The 17,584-nt window shown below is 41.4% G+C and overlaps 1 long non-coding RNA gene across 1 annotated transcript; it reads left to right on the top strand.

The window, feature by feature from the left end:
* The first annotated feature begins 404 nt into the window (after positions 1-404).
* Positions 405-13,227, top strand: LOC122064362. The gene is made up of 4 exons (XR_006135670.1): positions 405-611; positions 2,336-2,394; positions 12,270-12,522; positions 12,953-13,227. It is a non-coding gene; the product is annotated as an uncharacterized LOC122064362 (long non-coding RNA).
* Positions 13,228-17,584: the final 4,357 nt, after the last annotated feature.

Raw genomic sequence — 17,584 nt, 5'->3', positions numbered from 1 at the left:
TATTTTCATTTTTTTGGGGTTGCATGAGTGGGCCGGAATATAAGGGCACATTTTAAAGAGGGTCCGTTTAAAAACCGATTAAAGCCCGTTTAACATTAAACATGTCCGTAACCCGATTAAGGCCCGACTAAAGCCCGATTAAGGTAATCCGATTATAGCCGAGGACGACCGACCGAATATAAAGTGTACCATGCCCTCAATAACTAAGCCCGATTAGTTAAATAGGCGGACACGGTGTAGCCTTTGAAAGTCTTCAAACCCGATTAAGCCCGACCGAAACCGGACCGGCCCGATCGGTTGACACCCCTACATCAGCCCACCCTGTTTACTGATGAGTAAGGGTCCATATGGATTGTTATCTTTCAGAATGATTGAAGGTGGAGTCCACAAGGAGTTATGAAGAAGAAGAAGAAGAAGAAGCAAATTGTTGGGTGCCACTGCTGCCCATCTACCACCCTAGCTAGAACTGCTATTGCTTCTCCTATACCTGCTGCCAAAGAAACCTTAGGGCTACTACACTGTTGCCCTACCAAAAGACTGCTTACTTGTATTGGAGGCTGGACAGATGTAAAGGGGAGGTTGCTGCTGCCTCTGCATCACCCGAGCCTTAGGTAAGTGATAAAAATTTTTCCCCGACTTTGTGAATTTTGGTAGCATAACTCAGTTAGTAGACTATGGTTAGTAGACAAATGGAATAGGAGACTAGAATTTGGCATATGGGTTATAAATCAGCATCCTACAACTAAAACCCTAGTTCTGGAATGGGTTTTGGGCACCCAAGTGGTTGCTAACTTGTCTCTGTGAACCCTGAACCATGGAGCTTTTGCCAATTAAGCCTAATTGGTAGTAATTGAAGGTGGGACAAAGTCATACATACATAGAATTCTGCTATAGGAGTGGGAAGAATTTTAATTGTCTGACCTGGACTGAGAAATTTAGGAAATTGGACCCAATTGGTCTGAATTGGTCTCTGTAACCAGTGGAAGAACCCAATTGGAATTGGAATTGGGTCCCTATAATTTTAATTAGTTCTTTCTAGTGGTAATTAGGTGATGAATTCAATGGGAAAGGACTCAGCCTTCTCAGTTTGATAGATATCCCATTTAATTCCCAGAAATCCTACTGGGACTAAATGAACTGACCTAAGGGTTTGATGGAATTGGGCTCTGGATGGGTTGCCAAACACCATATACATGCCCTAGACCTTGTAGGGACAGTGTGAATCAATACCCAATGCCTCCGAGCCAGAATTGACATTACAGAGTTCACTAACAGATTGGGTAGAATTCAGGATTTTATAGGCCTTCGCTGGTGGGTGGTCAGTGGCCAGCCGGTGGCTACAACCTTGACCTATTGGTGAAGCCTCTGCACCCTATTTTGAATCCTAGTTCTTTTGTGTCGTCCCTGCCCTTTTGGGAAATATGAGGTAGACTTGGCACATATTTAAATCAATCAGGGAAGGGGTATTTTAGGTAGGATTTGGTGGGGGAAAATCTAATACCCCATAGACCCTAGGCTACGTAGGAAGTCTAGCCCAATTAGACCAAGGGCTGTTATAACCTACAGGCTACCTCAATTGTGTGTTTGGTAGCCATTTGCCCGTGACCTGGTCTTGTTTAGATGGACAGTGGGCCCATGGCTGTGTGGGTTGAGTCAGTAACCTACATATAAACTAGGAGGTCAGTTGGCTAATTAGGTCAATAGGTGGGAAAGACACTGACACACGGTCAATACCCTTCTTAGTAATTGGCTTGAATTCCAATGAGGAAATTCAGTAGGAATTTGAAAGCTAGGCTGTCTTTGGACAATATGGAATAAAATTAACATTAAATATTGAATTGATGTAATTAGGAACCTAAGATACTCAGCGAGGACACGCGACAACAGGAATTCAATAAAATGCATCAGATTCGGGTATTCAGGTACACGGGAATTTTGATTTATTTTGTGAAGTGTTTCTATACTTTTTTTTTATTCTGTATGCCACGTGTAATGCACTATTACATTTGTTATGGTTGTATTTTGTATAAAAGTAGAAATTGCACATGTGGTTTTGGTTACAGAGATTGTTATGATCGAGGTTTTATGGGTGTGACTAGTGATGTGATTGTATGATAGTAATAATAATATTAATGGTCTGAGGCACAATGTGTCCAAGGGGAGGATTCTAGTTTGTGAGCTCAGAGGCTAGTATTTTAATCATGGCCACAGTTGTATGTTTGGATGCAATGGATTGCTATGGATGCATGTAGATTGCATTTAGTTAGATCACATCCCAGTGTTGTAACCCCTTGCCAATAGGGGTGAAGTATTGACTAATCTCAATCAGTGGTAGGTTATGGAGGACTACTACACCTGGGTACGGAGTACTATATCCATAGAGCGCACAATATGGTATGACGTACTATACACCTGACTATCAAACAGCATGGGTGACCGATGGGTTTTTCAGGACCATGACTATCAAGGGTTACTTTTTAGGAGTTGGTTAGAAGATTGAGGTTCTTTTCGGGACTGGCTGACTCTTGCTTGCAATTATCTTATATCTCTGGAGCCCTACGTACTAGGGAGGGGATACCACCTACGTTGCATATAGAACTTGTGCCCACATTTTGAGACTTAATAATTAGAATGGAATTAATATAAATGAAAATGGATTATGTGGCTGTGCATTTGTGGCATCATGTTGTGATTATTATTGTGAGCATGCATTTGGCATCATGTATGGATGTGTGTGCTTTCCTGCTCATCCCTTACTGAGCTTTTGAAGCTCACCCCTTGTGGATTTCTACTTTTAGTTAGTGGAACTAGAGCTGAAGAGGATAGTTGTTCAGCAAAGGTTGCGAGGCCATGTTTGTGAGATACCATGAAGAGGACACTAGTTTCCTTTTTATTATTGTGATTTATATTTACGTTGTTTGTATAATGTAATTATCTACATATCTGTGGGTTGAATTCAATTTGGGCATGTAATAATATCTTTATCATTCTAGACTTGATCACCATAGGTAATATTAAATTATGAATTTTATATGCTTACTCTGATTTTGGTAGTGATTTTGTGGTATTGTGAGTTCGTAGACTGCTCTGGAATCCTGGTAGAGGTAGGCTGACTGGGTTGAGAATCTAGTGCAGCATGCCTTGGCTTATAGTTGAGGTAGGGTGTGACAGGATCAGTTGCAGCCAACAAAGTGGATCAGGGGCATCGAGAAGTCTTTCAAAGTAATGGGTTGTACCAACTAGCAAAGTTGTGTACGAGCTATCACCTTCAAAATAAAGCGGATGCATGGTGGAGCTCCACTCAGCCTATCCTGATTGCTACAAACCCCGTTCCCACCTCGGAGGACTTTAAGGAGGCATTTTTTAAGAATTATTTTCTATAAAGTTTTCGAGATAGAAGAGAGGTTGACTTTATAGTACTGGTTCAAGGATCCAAGTCATGCTAGAGAACCAGCAGTGGTATGAGGAGCTATACTACTTTGCTCTTGAGCACATCAAAATCGATAGGTCCAAGGCCAGAAAGTATGAGAAGGGGCTTAAGCCCAACATCAGTGCAATGATAGTGAGGCTCAAGTTACAGACATGTGTTGAGGTCATACAAGTGGCCAGGTCTATTGAGGATCATCATCGAGATAACTTCACGACAAAACAAGGCACGAGAAAGAGACCTATAGTGCCCCAGGAGTTCAGAGGACCCAATAAGGCTTTCAGGGGGCCTTGTCTTAGTCCAACATTAGATTAATTTAGGAGGCCATGTACAATCTAGGCTTCTCAGTCTTCTCAATCTAGTGATGCATCTCAACCAGTTGGGCCCAATCCTTAATGTTTTCATTGCTACCAGCCAAGGCACTTAGCCTGGACGTGTCCCTATTGTATATTATCGCTTTCATTTATTAATAAGATGGAAATTCCCTCCAAAAGCTTAACTCACAACTTAGTATTTAGCATACCCATGGGAAGTGTAGTGGGTCTGAACTCAGTGTATGAGCCTTGTGTGGTGAGTTTAGCAGTCAAGACATGATAGCACACCAAATTAAGCTATATGTGACCGATTTCAACGTGATTCTAGGAATGGACTGGTTGTCCGCTTATAGAGCCAATGTGTTATGTGCAGAGAAGATGATTTTCTATAGACCTCGTGATAGAGATGAGTTCACCTTTGTGGGGATAAGCCCAAAAATCCCAAAAAGATCATTATATCTGCCCTCCAAATGAAGAAGCTACTAGATCAAGTGTGTCAGGGTTACTTAGCATCTGTGATGGGTACTGAGGTAGAGTTCAGACCATTGACTGATTTAGATGTGGTAATGGAGTTTCCAAATGTATTTTCAGATGATTTGACAAGGCTGCCACCAGACTGAGAGATGAAGTTTGTGATAGACTTATTCCCAGGGTCGACACCAGTAGCGCAGGCCCTGTACCGTATGGTCCCCACAGAGTTAAAGGAACTACAAGTGCAGCTTCAAGACCTTATGAAAAAGGGATTTATCAAATCTAGTGTGTCCCTATAGGGAGCACCAGTATTATTCGTCAAGAAGAAGGATGGAAGTATAAGATTATGCATTGATTACCCGATGTTCAACAAGCTAACCATCAAGAACCGGTACCCTTTATTAAGGATCGATGACCTATTTGATCAATTGCAGTGTGAAAGGGTACTTTCTAAGATTGACCTTAGATCGAGCTACCATCAGCTCAGAATAGATAGTGATGTGAGTAAAACAATCTTTAGATCCCGATATGGGCACTACGAGATCTTGGTGATGTCTTTCGGGGTGACCAACACACCAGCTTCATTCATTGACTTGATGAATAGGGTATTCCAAAATGTTCTAGATAAGTTTTGAATTCATTGATGACATCTTGGTGTATTCCAAGTGTCACACCCCAATCCCCGTTATGGTATACCAACGGTGTGAGTAAGATGCTTATCCATCTTACACTTCTACAGGATTTCTAATAGCAATACTTTAACATTCACAACCATACAACACCAAACCACCAGAATAATTGCAACTGAATCAGAGTATAAAATAGCAGAATATTGTTCAAATGGGGAAACGTTTAATGATAACATATATCCATAATCAAGTTATTCAATTACATATATCCATGACTTACATGTACTAAGTCCACTAAGAATGGCATAATCAGCTCGGTGTCAAAATATCAAAAAGGACAACCAAGCCTCTCAAGGTGACAAATAGGCACATGTGCCACAGGCACAATCCTAGTCATGCTCGTCAGCCTCTGGCATCCACCAATCTATTACTCCGTACTCGATTCTGAAGGAAGTAGAGTCATAACCCAGTGGTACCCTGGTACTTGCATCATCATCTAAAATGTAATATATATGAGGGTGAGCTCCAACTAGCTCAGTGAGGGGTGGGGTTCATGCACACCCAGACACACATACATATTATCCATGATGACATGAGTCCATCAAGTAAACACATAGTCCATGATATGAATGATGCAATTCATTTGATTATTAATCCACCTAGCATACAACTAAGTCTGATATATGCTACTATGACATATTAGGTTGTATCCCTGGCCCCGGAACTCTCATATCAGTTACCAAGTGATATAAACCTTAGTCGCGATTAGGATCCTGTTAGTCCTAGAATGCGATAATCGGTCACCCAACAAACCCTTAATAACACCCTAATGGCAGTCACGATACCATAATCACCATTAGCCAAGCCGGACTAGTTCTCACCTCCAACAATAATCACATCGTACTGTGGGTTTGGCATTCCAGAAAGGTTTATCGAACATATCACTGGGTTATCCAACACCTTACCCCCTGTTGGCAATAAGAATGCCATTACTCGAATCATTATCAAAATATCAAAAAGGGCAACCAAGCCTCTCAAGGTGTCAAATAGGCATAGTCCTGGTCGTGCTCTTCAGCCTCTGGCATCTACTAGTCTGTCACGCCGTACTCAGGTCTAGAGGAAGTAGAGTCACAACCTAGAGGCACCACGGTACCAGCATTATCATTTAAAAAGCAATATATACGAAGGGTGAGCTTCAACTAGCTTAGTAAGGGGTGGGGTTCATGCACACCCAAAACACATATACATATTATCCATAATGACATGAGTGCATAAAGTAAACACATAGTTCATGATACGAATTATGCAATTCATTTGATTATTAATCCACCTAATATATAACTAATCTGGTATATGCCACTATGACACGTTAGGTTGTATCCCTAGTCCCGAAACTCGCACATCGGTCACCCAACGATACAAACCTTAGTCATGATTAAGAGCCTACCAGTCTTGGAATGTGACCATCGGTCACCTAGTAAACCCCTGATAACCCCCTCCTGGCAGTCACAACACTGGAATCACCATCGGCCATGCCAGACTAGTTCCTGCCTCCGACAACAATCACATCATATCGCAGGTGTGGCATTCCGAAAAGGTTCATTGAACATACCACTATCGGGTTATCCAACACCTTACCCCCTGTTGGCAAGGGAATGTAGCATAGAAAATGTCACCTAACCACAATTATCCTAAATACCTTACATAATAATACAGTTAGTATGGAATATGATATCAGAATCATCCATCGACTACATCGCATCCATTTTCAAGTATAGTCCCGATGTACACAATATTAGAATCATCATCGGCCACAATGTGTAATCCACATCTATGTACCTATCTAGGATACAAGAAATTGTGTATGGGCTACGCGATACTGGAATCACCATCGGCCACAAAGTGTACCCATTTCCAAGTATAGTCCCGGAGTACATAATACCGGAATCACCATCAGCCACAAAGTGTAATCCACAACTATATCTAAATCTAATGCAGATACTCAATGCATGAATGCAACATACACATAGCGATCACTTTACCAGAACCACCTTGGCCACACCGATTCCCATCACACACCTCAACATACATCACATATCACAATTTCCAATTCCATAAGCATAACAATTCAATATATAAACATGTTATCATATTCACTTATGCAATTAACAATTAAAGAGCCTCCATGCTTTTCACATGTAACCAATTCCTCCAGTAGTAAACACTCCACAAAATAAAAGTCAACCATCCCTCACCTTGGTTGTACTTGGTTGGTTCGGGTTCCAAGTGTATTAACCGGCGTTCACTCACTTCTGATTTCGTTGTACATGCTTGTCTCTGTCCTATGTATAGAGGTGACCAGATGTCAATGTGTGTCAGAAACATCGGAGGGGGCCCATAGCGGTTACCCCCAAAGGTTTAGGTATTTCTAATTCTTGACAGTACTAGACAGGTCACCAAAAAATCCACCAAAATATTAGTGGTATTTTCGGTGGCCATGGCAAAGAGCTCATATGAGCTGGTTCTTCATTAGAAATATGCCACCAAAAACAGCCCAAGTTGTTTTCGGTGGATTCCCAAAAATGAACCCACGGGGCCCGATCATCAGGGTTTGTTGCATAGAGTTCATAGATGGTCTTCCTACCTTCATTTTAAGCTAAATAAATCCCAATTCCATCATGCCATTTGGGAGATACGACGATCCAAATATCAAAACCCTAACTAGTCACTTGGTTAAGTTGTTGTCAGAGCTCACCCGGCTTGGTTTGAGCTTGGCAATCACATAAAAGAGTGGAAATGTACACTCACCCGACCTCCGAGAGGTGCCGGGGTTGAGGCTTACCCTTCTAACCTGATGATTCACTCCCTTGCTTCAATGTACAAGCTTAAAATGAAGAAAAGAGGGTGGTAGGGAAAGATGGCACCTACCTCCAGTAAGATTCTAGAGACAAGGTGTGTAACCGAGAGCTTCCAAGCCTCCTTCCTTCTTCCTCTTCTCCTTCTTCTTCCTTTTCCCTATCTTCTCTCCCTCTCCCATGTTTTGGAAAAGTAAGGAGTGAGAAATGAACTGACTCCTCTTATTTATACTAAGTGGATTACTTAGGGCCTGTTTGGTTGTTCCTTGTCTGGTCTGAGTAGGTTAATCCATTAGTCGGGACATGTGGACCCACCTCCTTTGACTCATAGGATGTACGAGTCAAGAGGAAGGTGAGAGAGAGTGTGTGGGATCATCTGGAGCTATTCACAATGTGGGTGGTGGGCCCACGGGCATGGAAACCCAATTAGCAGCCCAAAGGGCCACTTGAAATATGCCATTGGATTCAGCCCAGTCTGTTTTCGGTGGTCAAAGAAGTGTTGTGCCTTGAGTACCTATTGTCCCTACTTAGTCCTTTCATAGGGGTTCATCCTAGCTTATGCTCATGTTCTTCGGCAATGTTGGTACGTTCTGGGACTCGGGTAGGGAGGTGTGAATTCACATACCATCTGAGGTCGGAAGGTTTGAATCCTCTCTAGTTAGACTAGCATAAAATACACAAGCAAGTATGGTCATCCCTTCCCTTCTTGCAATGAGCTTCAGTGAGCCAAAACCCATTGGTACTCTGTATCTCCGGTCTGAGATCTATCACAAAAGTCTAAATAAGACCAGGTTAGGGTACGGGTGTAACACCAAGAGTGTGGAAAACATGTTGTTCACCTAAGGCTAGTACTATATTGTCTGAGAGAGAAGCAAATCTACACCAAGTTTAGAAAGTGCAAGTGTTGGCTTCTTCAGAGGGCATTCCTAAGACACATTATCTCCGATAAGTATATAGAGGTTAACACAGGAAAGGTGAAGGCAATGTTAGAGTAGGACACTCCCAAAAGTGTAGTAGACTTCCTAGGATTGGCCAAATACTACAAGATATTTATTGAGAAATTTTAAGCATTTTGGCACCAATGACCAGAATGACACGGAAGGGCATAAAATTTGAGTGGTCTGATACATATGAGAAGAGTTTCTGAGAGTTGAGACAAACATTGGTAATTGCTCCAGTGTTGACCATTCCGACCGATTCAGGAGGTATGCTTATGTATAGTTATGTATCCAAGCTGGGTTTGGGTTGTGTGTTAAGGTAAGAAGAGAAATTTATTGCTTATGCTTCCCGACAGCTGAAGGATTATGAGCAGAACTACCCTATCCATGATTTGGAATTAGCACCTATGATCTTTTCCTTGAAGATCTTTGAAGATCTAGCGACACTACCTGTATGGTGAGAAGAGTGAAATATACACTGACCACAAGAGCCTAAAGTATTTCTTCACCCAGAAGGAACTCAATACAAGACAAAGCTGGTGATAAGAACTGTAGTAATCGATGCCCTTAGTAGGAAATCAAAGACCCTCACTCCTGCATCATTGACAACTAAGGAGCATTTGAATGAAGAGGCCAGGGAGTTGGACTTGTAGTTACTAGTGGAAGGTGTCACCTTGTCACTATCGGCATTGGTAGTACAACCCTCTCTTGTGAACAGGATCATTGTAGCCTAGGCTACTGATGCAGATCTGTAGAAGTTGGCAGCTGACATCAAGGAAGGAAAGCAAAAAGACCTGGGTTTTACCCTAACTGATGAGGTAATCCTCAAGTTTAGAGGAAGGTTGTGCATGTCTAAGGATGGTGAGTTAAGAGACAATAATTTGAGAGAAGCACACAACTCTCTGTACTCGATACACCATAGCACCACCAAGATGTACAAGGACCTTAGAGGTTCCTATCAGTGGAAGGGAATAAGGAATGATGTAGCCACTCATGTATCTAGGTGCCTCACTTGTTAGCAAGTCAAAGCTGAGAGACAGAGACCACATGGTTTACTATAGTCACTACCCATCCCAAACTGGAAATGAGAGAACATCACCATGAACTTATTTAATAGATTGCCCTATACTAATAAGGGCATAGATGCCATTTGGGAGATTATTAACCGCTTGACCAAAGCAGCTCATTTCATTCTGATAAAAATCACTTTCTCTATGGACAAGTTAGCCAAGTTGTATGTTGACAACATAGTATGTCTTCATGGTGTACCAGTTAGCATTATCTTTTATCGGGATCTCAGATTTACTTCTAAATTATGGGGATCAATATAGAAAACTATGAGTACATAAATGAACTTCAGTACCATGTTTCATCCATAGACCGATGGAGAATCATAAAGGACCATTCTCAAGGCTTGTATTCTTGATATGAGCTATAGTTGGTATGAGCACATCCCATTTATCGAATTCTCCTACAACAACAGCTATCAAGCTACCATCAACATGCTTCCATTTTAAGCATAAAATGGTAGGAAATTTCAAACGCCACTTTTTTGGGACAAGGTTGGTGAGTGGCATATACTGGGTTCAGACTTGATACAAGCCACCAAAGTAAAGGTGGGTGTGATCAGAAAGAAAATCAAGGTAGCTCAATCCCGATAGAAAATCTATGCTGATTTTAGGAGAAAACATCTTGAGTTTGAGGTTGGTGAGAAGGAGTTCCTCAGATTCTCCCCAACAAAGGAGTGATGAGATTTGACAAGAAGGGAAAGTTGAGTCCTAGATTCTGAAACCATATGAAGTATTGGCACGGATTGGATTGGTGGCTTACAGGATAGCTTTACCTCCAAAATTGGATAGTTTGCATGATGTATTCTATATAATGATGCTGAAGAAATTCATCCCCGACCTAACACATGTCCTGACTTACATACCACGTGAGCTAGATAGTGATTTTGCCAACTTGGAGCACTCGAGAAGATTATTAACTGGAAGGTCGACACCCTCCATAGTCGTATTGTTTCCTTCATTAAGGTATAGTGGATGAACCACCTAGAGCAAAAAGCATCTTGGGAGAGAGAGGATGAGATGAAGAAGAAATATCTTAGATTGTTCGACTTACCAAGTATGCTAAATTTCGAGGACAAAATTCTTATAAGGTGGGAAAATATTACACCCATGCCCTAATTTGATCAAATTTAAACTTTTTGAATAGGTCTCACGCCAGATGTTAATAGCACCAGTGATTTCTGGATCGTGGCAATCTACTATTTGGAGGGAAAAGATTACCTTACTTGTTAGTGCAAGGCTTGCCGGTTGAAGTGAAAAGGATTCAAACGTTCCAAGCCAAAGCGGTGAATGACCTAACACCTCCTTGCTTGGGCCCCCTTGAATATTGTAAATGACATGGAAAGACCTTGTACAAGTCCCTAAGGAACTCGCTAGGTATTGAGCAAAGAGGTCTAAAAACCAACAAAGTTCATCAATTGTACCGACCACCGATAGGGCCACTAGTAAGAACATGCCCTAAGGCCTCTACCTATAGAAGGTGGAAATGAGCCCTAAAGCTCCTTTCCCACCTGAATCCAGAGAGAGAGAGAGAGAGAGAGAGAGAGAGAGAGAGAGAGAAATAAGGAGAAGAAGAAGGAAAAGGAAGCTGTTCGGCCACCCCCTTCTTGTTTTCTGTTGCTCCAAAAAGGTAATAGGACATTCCCTTCCCTTTCCCCTCTACATTTATGGGTTTTGGGTCGGTAGTGAATGAATCTTTTTTGGATTGGAGGGGTATTCTCGACCCTGATAATTTTCAATGGTCGGGATATTATGTATTGCACTCTCCCACATGATTCCAAAGCTCAAAGTGAGCTACACGAGCTTCAGGGTCATTGTGACCCAAATAGGAGGTTAGGGTTTTAGCTGTGTAATTAGAGTAAATCCCAAACTGCTCGGTGGAACATGATCAATCGATCTTAAGTGGAAGGTGGGAATACCCTCTAAAACCCCCAAGGAACAAATCTTGACTATCGGACATGAGATGACAAAGCCCCAAAAAGTTTAGCAATTTCTGGTTTGGTCACCAGTAGGACCACCACCCATCGGTGGACAACTATCGGTGGTTATACGAGTCCAAATTAGTCTCTGCCAGTCCCACTGGTAGGACCACCAGTAGGAATGGCCATCAACCGGTGGCCATCCACCTATGAGTGTCTGAGACCTATTTGGTCTCTACCATACCCACCGATAGGAATGCACATCAATTGGTGGCCATCTACCGATTAATTTGTTGTATAGTCAAATTGACAGTTTTGAACAATTTGGAGGGACCTTCTAGGGGACCCACTTAGGTACTTTTTGACGCATGTTAATGGCCGTCTATTCTTGCAAAAGGATGGAGACAATCACATTTGGTGAGGCCTAGTAGGGTTTGATTCAGGCATTCACACTAAGAAATTTACTCACCCGGTTAACAGATAAAGTGTGTGGTTGTCTAAACTTATTTTAGAGTTTTTAGACTATTAGAATTGTATGCATGTCATAGCAATCATGTGTATTCATTTCAATCACATGTATGGTATGTTTGAACTATATGACATGTTTTATTGTTGATGAATTGTTTATATGTTTTGAATGCTTGAACAGGATCCGATGTGGGGAGGGAGATTCTGGTATCGTGATCGTCATGTGAATGATTGCATCATGCATTAACGTGCATTAGAGCTACATATGACTATGAATACGTGGTGTGGCCATATTAATTTCGATACCGTGTATCCCATACTAAACTATATGGATGCTAGATAAGTTTGGATATGGATGCGATGTGGCTGATAGTAATTCTGATATCGTATTCCATACTACCTATATCACTACGAAAGGAATGTAGATTATTGTGGTAAGGTCTACGTTCCCTATCCTAAAATCCCTAACCCACCATGGTATGCTCAATGAACCATTTTGGAATTCCACTTTTACGGTATGATGTGATTGTTACCGGAGGTAGAAACTAGTTTGGCACGGTCGATAATAATTTTGTGTCGCGACTACCAAGAGGGGGTTATCATGGATTTGTTGGGTGACCGACAGTTGCATTCCGGGACCAGCAGGCTCCTTAGCATCATTAGGTGACTGATGTACGATTTTTGGGTCCAGGAATACTGCATAATGCATCGTAGCAACATGAACATAACTTAGTTGTATGCTCGGTGGTTAAAGTAAAATGAATTGCATCATTCTTGCATCATGGCTTATTTGTTTAAGATTGCATGAACCTCATCCCTCACTGAACTAGTTGGAGCTCACACCACATGCATGTTGCTTTTTAGATGATGATGCAAATATTGTCATGCCAATGGGTAGCAACGCCTCCTCCTCCATAGTTGAGTATCGTGGTGAATGGTGGACACTAGATCTTGAGGAGCATGATCCAGATTGTGATTGCAATACTTGTGTGTATGTTGCATCTTGAGTTGAGGGTGAATCTGCCAACTTCTCAGGTGTCGTATTTTTTGATGATAAATTGTAGGACAATATAATAATGTCTTGATGAACTTTTGTGAAGGATAAATCACTATTACATAATATCTTAAAACTTAACTTCTCCCCAAATGATTTAAGTTGATTTTATGTATATGTATACTCTTATTTTCACTACATTGATTTTATTTGGTTTAGTTGTGTTATGGTTGTGACGGTTAAGGTACTTCAAAGATCCTAGTAGAGAGATAGGATGCTTACACGTCCTATTCACACCGTTGGTATCCTAACGGGAGTGGGGTGTGACATAGGCACATCATCCAAATAAATGGAGAGAAGGTCTTTTTAACAATGTCAAGAAATGACCAGTCTCTATGGCCCTTACAAAATCAGCAAAACTGAAAGCGAAAAAAAAAAAAAGGAATTAGTGTAACCAGTGGACTATCAATTTTGATTCTAGCTCATCCCTGCTACTCTTTTTAGAGCATGTGTATAGAGAAAGGAAGCAATCGACTAGTGAATGTTAACAAACTTCATAGGATTCATTAGCAAAAGAATAATCAGAAATGAAGAACCAAAAAAATTATAGCCATAGATTAGCAAAACAAATATTGTCTACTCTATAGCTGCAAAGAAGTATATATTAACAAGGAGATTAAAAAAATATAAAAGAAACCCATCAATAGCAAATAAAAGCATAAAATTAAGCTAAAACCAAGAGTCGATGAGAAAGACATGGTACCTTCAATAGAGCAGGAAACGGAGAGAGAAGTATATGTTGGGAGTATTTTTAATGGGGGATACAATAGGAGAATGGAAGGGAAAAAGTGGAGCATAAGACAAATCATCCTAGGGATTTTTTACTCTCATCGAGTATTGATCGCATTTTGATTCAAATGGAGAAGGAAATCAAACTTGATATTTACAGTTTTGAGAGAAAAATCCATGGAGCGCCACAAGTGAGGTTGAGAATCTCCTCTTCGTTGGATTTGAGCTTCCAAACTTCTTCTCCCAATGAAGATAACGAACAAAGAAAAGTGAGTCTCCTTCGTTTTACCTCTAAGCTTCTTTAGAGAAGGCTAGATGAGGAAGAGACTATAGGGCTTTGCTTTTCTATGAGAGTGAGACTATGAGAGCCGCAAGTGAGGTGAGAGTCGGATTTTAATTTTTCTTCAGTTTTTGGTCAGGAAATAAAAAGAGAATTTTTTTATGTATGAGTGAAAACTTTTTTCACATATAAAATATACTTCCCTTGCAGTAAAAAACATCTAGAATTATTAGAATAAATATCACTCCCCACCTCTGAACTATGGCGTAATATCAATTTGACCCCACACCTTTCTGAAAATATCACTCACCTCCCCTACAAGAAAAAGATTCTACCTAATGACCCCTACTGTTAGAAATTGCTGTTAAGTCAGCTGATATTTTTTCACAATGCCCATACTACCCCCTAATTGTGAAATGCCCAAGATACCCTTAATGAAAACCCCATTCTTCCCCACAACGATTCAACTATAATTCAGGACAGGAAAGCGAATGGACCTGAAGCCGCAAAACAAAAGCAGTCTACAGAGCTCTGGCAGGGGCAAAGCAGATGAAGGCAATGAACATTGATATCTTCACAGATAACAGAGCACTCCCAAAATATATGGAGCAGAGGGAATGCAAAGGACTGGTAGTGGACAATCTTCAGGCTGCTTTGATTTATCAAATCTATTCCAGGACTATAATGTTGTAAAGATTAATTATGCTAAGCATGATGTGGTTTTTTGAGATTGAAATGTCTGAGATGGCATCACGTATCAAGGAAATTCAAGTAGAACGGCTAGAACCTGCCACTTACCCGGTCTATGGCTTCAGGCAGCGTGTTGTGTATGAGGACAACATTAGTCGAGTGGGAGATTGCAGGTCCAAGAAAATGGAGGATGAAAAACAGGCGGCTATGGATAGGCTGGTTTCTGCCCCTGGTGCAGTGTACGTAGAAGACAGAGTCAACTCACCCCGAGTTAACTCTCAAACAGGGAAAGTGCCTAACACTGAATCTAATCAGAATAATTCTCTTTCCAAAAACAACTCGTCACTTTCCCCTCCAAGCGCTGAGATGGAGGGCAAAATCTTAGTTATTTTGTACTTTATTGATCTACTTCTTGCACAAAAAGGAAACTCAACCTCACAGGATAAGGATTCCAATCCTATCCGTGAGTTTCCTTGTTTAGAGGAAGGGGAATGTGTTGGATCTGGGTCAGACTCTGATATGGACTCTAGGGACCCATCTGAAGGCACTGAGGACATCTCATCTGATTCAGTTGAGAATTCGATGGAGATTGAGGCTGGACATAAATGCCCCCACGGGTTTGCCTCCTAGACCAAAACGTGATGCATCTCTCAAAGGGCGTGGAGGTGGCACTGTCATGCGAAGTGCTCAATCCTTGTCCACTCCTCGCTCTTGTCCAAAAGAAGGAGAGTAGTTGTTCAGACTTCCAGTGTCTAACACCAGGAATGGCTGGGTAGCGCCGCACTTTCAAGAAGTAGAGACGATCAATAGGGCTCTCTCTACACGCAAGAAGGGAGGGACCAGCTCTACCCGTAGAGGTAAGCAGCCCAAGAAGAAAGGTGGCTAGACAAGTAAGTCTGGCAGTTCCAATTAATTCTTATTCTCTAATGAGAGTTGTTTTTTGGAATATCAGGGGAGTAAAGAAGGCCGCTGCTATTAGAGCCTTGTCCTCAATAACTCGTGATCATGTCCTAGATGTTCTTTGCTTGGTGGAACCTATGACTAAAGTCTCTAAATTTCCCTACTTGTTTTTTAACAAATTGGGTTTTGAAGCCGACTTAATCCATAACTCCCAGGCTAATAAAGTTCCTAATTTATCGGTGATTTGGAAGCATGGAATGGCAAGACCTTCAATTCTTTCAAGTTCAGACCAACAAATTACTTTAGTATTCGATTGGCTTGGTAGAAAAATTGGTGTATCTTTTATCCATGCTAGCTGTTTCAAGGTTGTGCATAGAGAGCTCTGGGTGGATCTTGGAATGGTGGGACTTTCCACAATTCCATGGTCAGTCATAGGAGATTTTAATGCAACCCTATTATCTAATGAAAAGAGGGGTCCTGAAAGATTTAATCAGAGCTCTGCGGCGGAGTTCTAGGCCATTGTTGGCTCGTGCTAGTTAATTTCTATTCCCCCCAAGGGAAAGAAATTCACTTGGATGAACAATCGCAGGAGATGTCATGTAGCTGTTGTTCTGGACCGAAGCTTTTGCAATGGAAAGTGGATAGAGTTCTTTAATTGCATCTCTCAATGAGTTCTCCAGTCCACTGCTTCTGACCATGCCCCCATCTTGACCTTGTCAGATGTGATTCTGAAACTTGCAAACATCCCCTTCAGATTTCATAATTTTTGGATGGAAGACGAAAGCTTCTTATCTGTTATCAAAGAAGCCCAGAGGATTGATATTGGCGGTAACCCCATCTATGTTCTTAGTCAGAAACTGAAGCATGTGAAGATGTGCATTAGGCCCTGGCCGAAGCAGGCATTTCCAAGCCTAAATACTGAAGTGGAGAAAGCAAAATCTAATTTGAAATCAATTCAGGATGAAATCGAGTCCTCTGGTATGTCGGATGAGCTTTTTGATAAAGAAGCAGATGCAAAGACCTCTCTCCTCAAAGCTTCTAATAGGCAAGCTTAGTTGTGGTCTGAGAAAGCCAAGAAAAAATGGATGAAAGACAAGCTTACAACCAGATTAGATCTCTTCAAAAAGAGGATGGATCTTGGATCACTGACCAGCACTCTCTGAAGTCCTATACCTCAAATTACTATGAAACGTTTCATAGGGCCGCACAGGTTACTTCTCATGGGGAGCTTTTGGACTCTATTCCTCAGGAGCTTGGGGATGTAGACAATGATTGTTTGATGGTTGTTCCTTCCAAGGCGGAGGTCATTAAGGTAATTTGGGATCTTGATCCTGATAGCTCTCCGGGCCTGGATGGCTTTTCAGGTAATATCTTCTGCTGTGTTTGGGATATTGTAGACACTGCTTTTTGTAGAGCTGTGATTCATTTTTTTAGGATGGGCAAACTTACCTTAGGGGTGAACAACTGCTTTGTCACCCTTATTCCCAAAGTTTTGGGCACCCATTCCCTTAAAAATTTCTGGCCTATTTGTATGGGAAATTTTTTCTATAAAGTCTTATTGAAAATCCTAGCTTCTAGAGTTTCCCTCCTTCTTCCCCGCCTCATCTCTAAGGAACAAGGTACCTTTCAGGAGGGAAAAGTTATTTCTTCCAATATTAGTCTTGATTCTAAGTTGGCTAACTTAATGCACATCACTGTGAGAGGAGGGGGGATGGGCCTAAAACTTGATGTTCAAAAAGCATTCGATTTTCTTTCTTGGGACTTCCCCTTTGCTACCTTGCGAAAATTTGGCTTCTTTGATCATTGGATCTCTTGGATTCATGAAATCCTTCTATCTTCTAGA

Source organism: Macadamia integrifolia, unplaced genomic scaffold (assembly GCF_013358625.1).
Source record: "Macadamia integrifolia cultivar HAES 741 unplaced genomic scaffold, SCU_Mint_v3 scaffold1628, whole genome shotgun sequence".
Classification (NCBI taxonomy): Eukaryota; Viridiplantae; Streptophyta; class Magnoliopsida; order Proteales; family Proteaceae; genus Macadamia; species Macadamia integrifolia.
The sequence above is the reverse complement of the archived record's forward strand: the minus strand, read 5'-3'. Positions and strand labels throughout refer to the sequence as shown.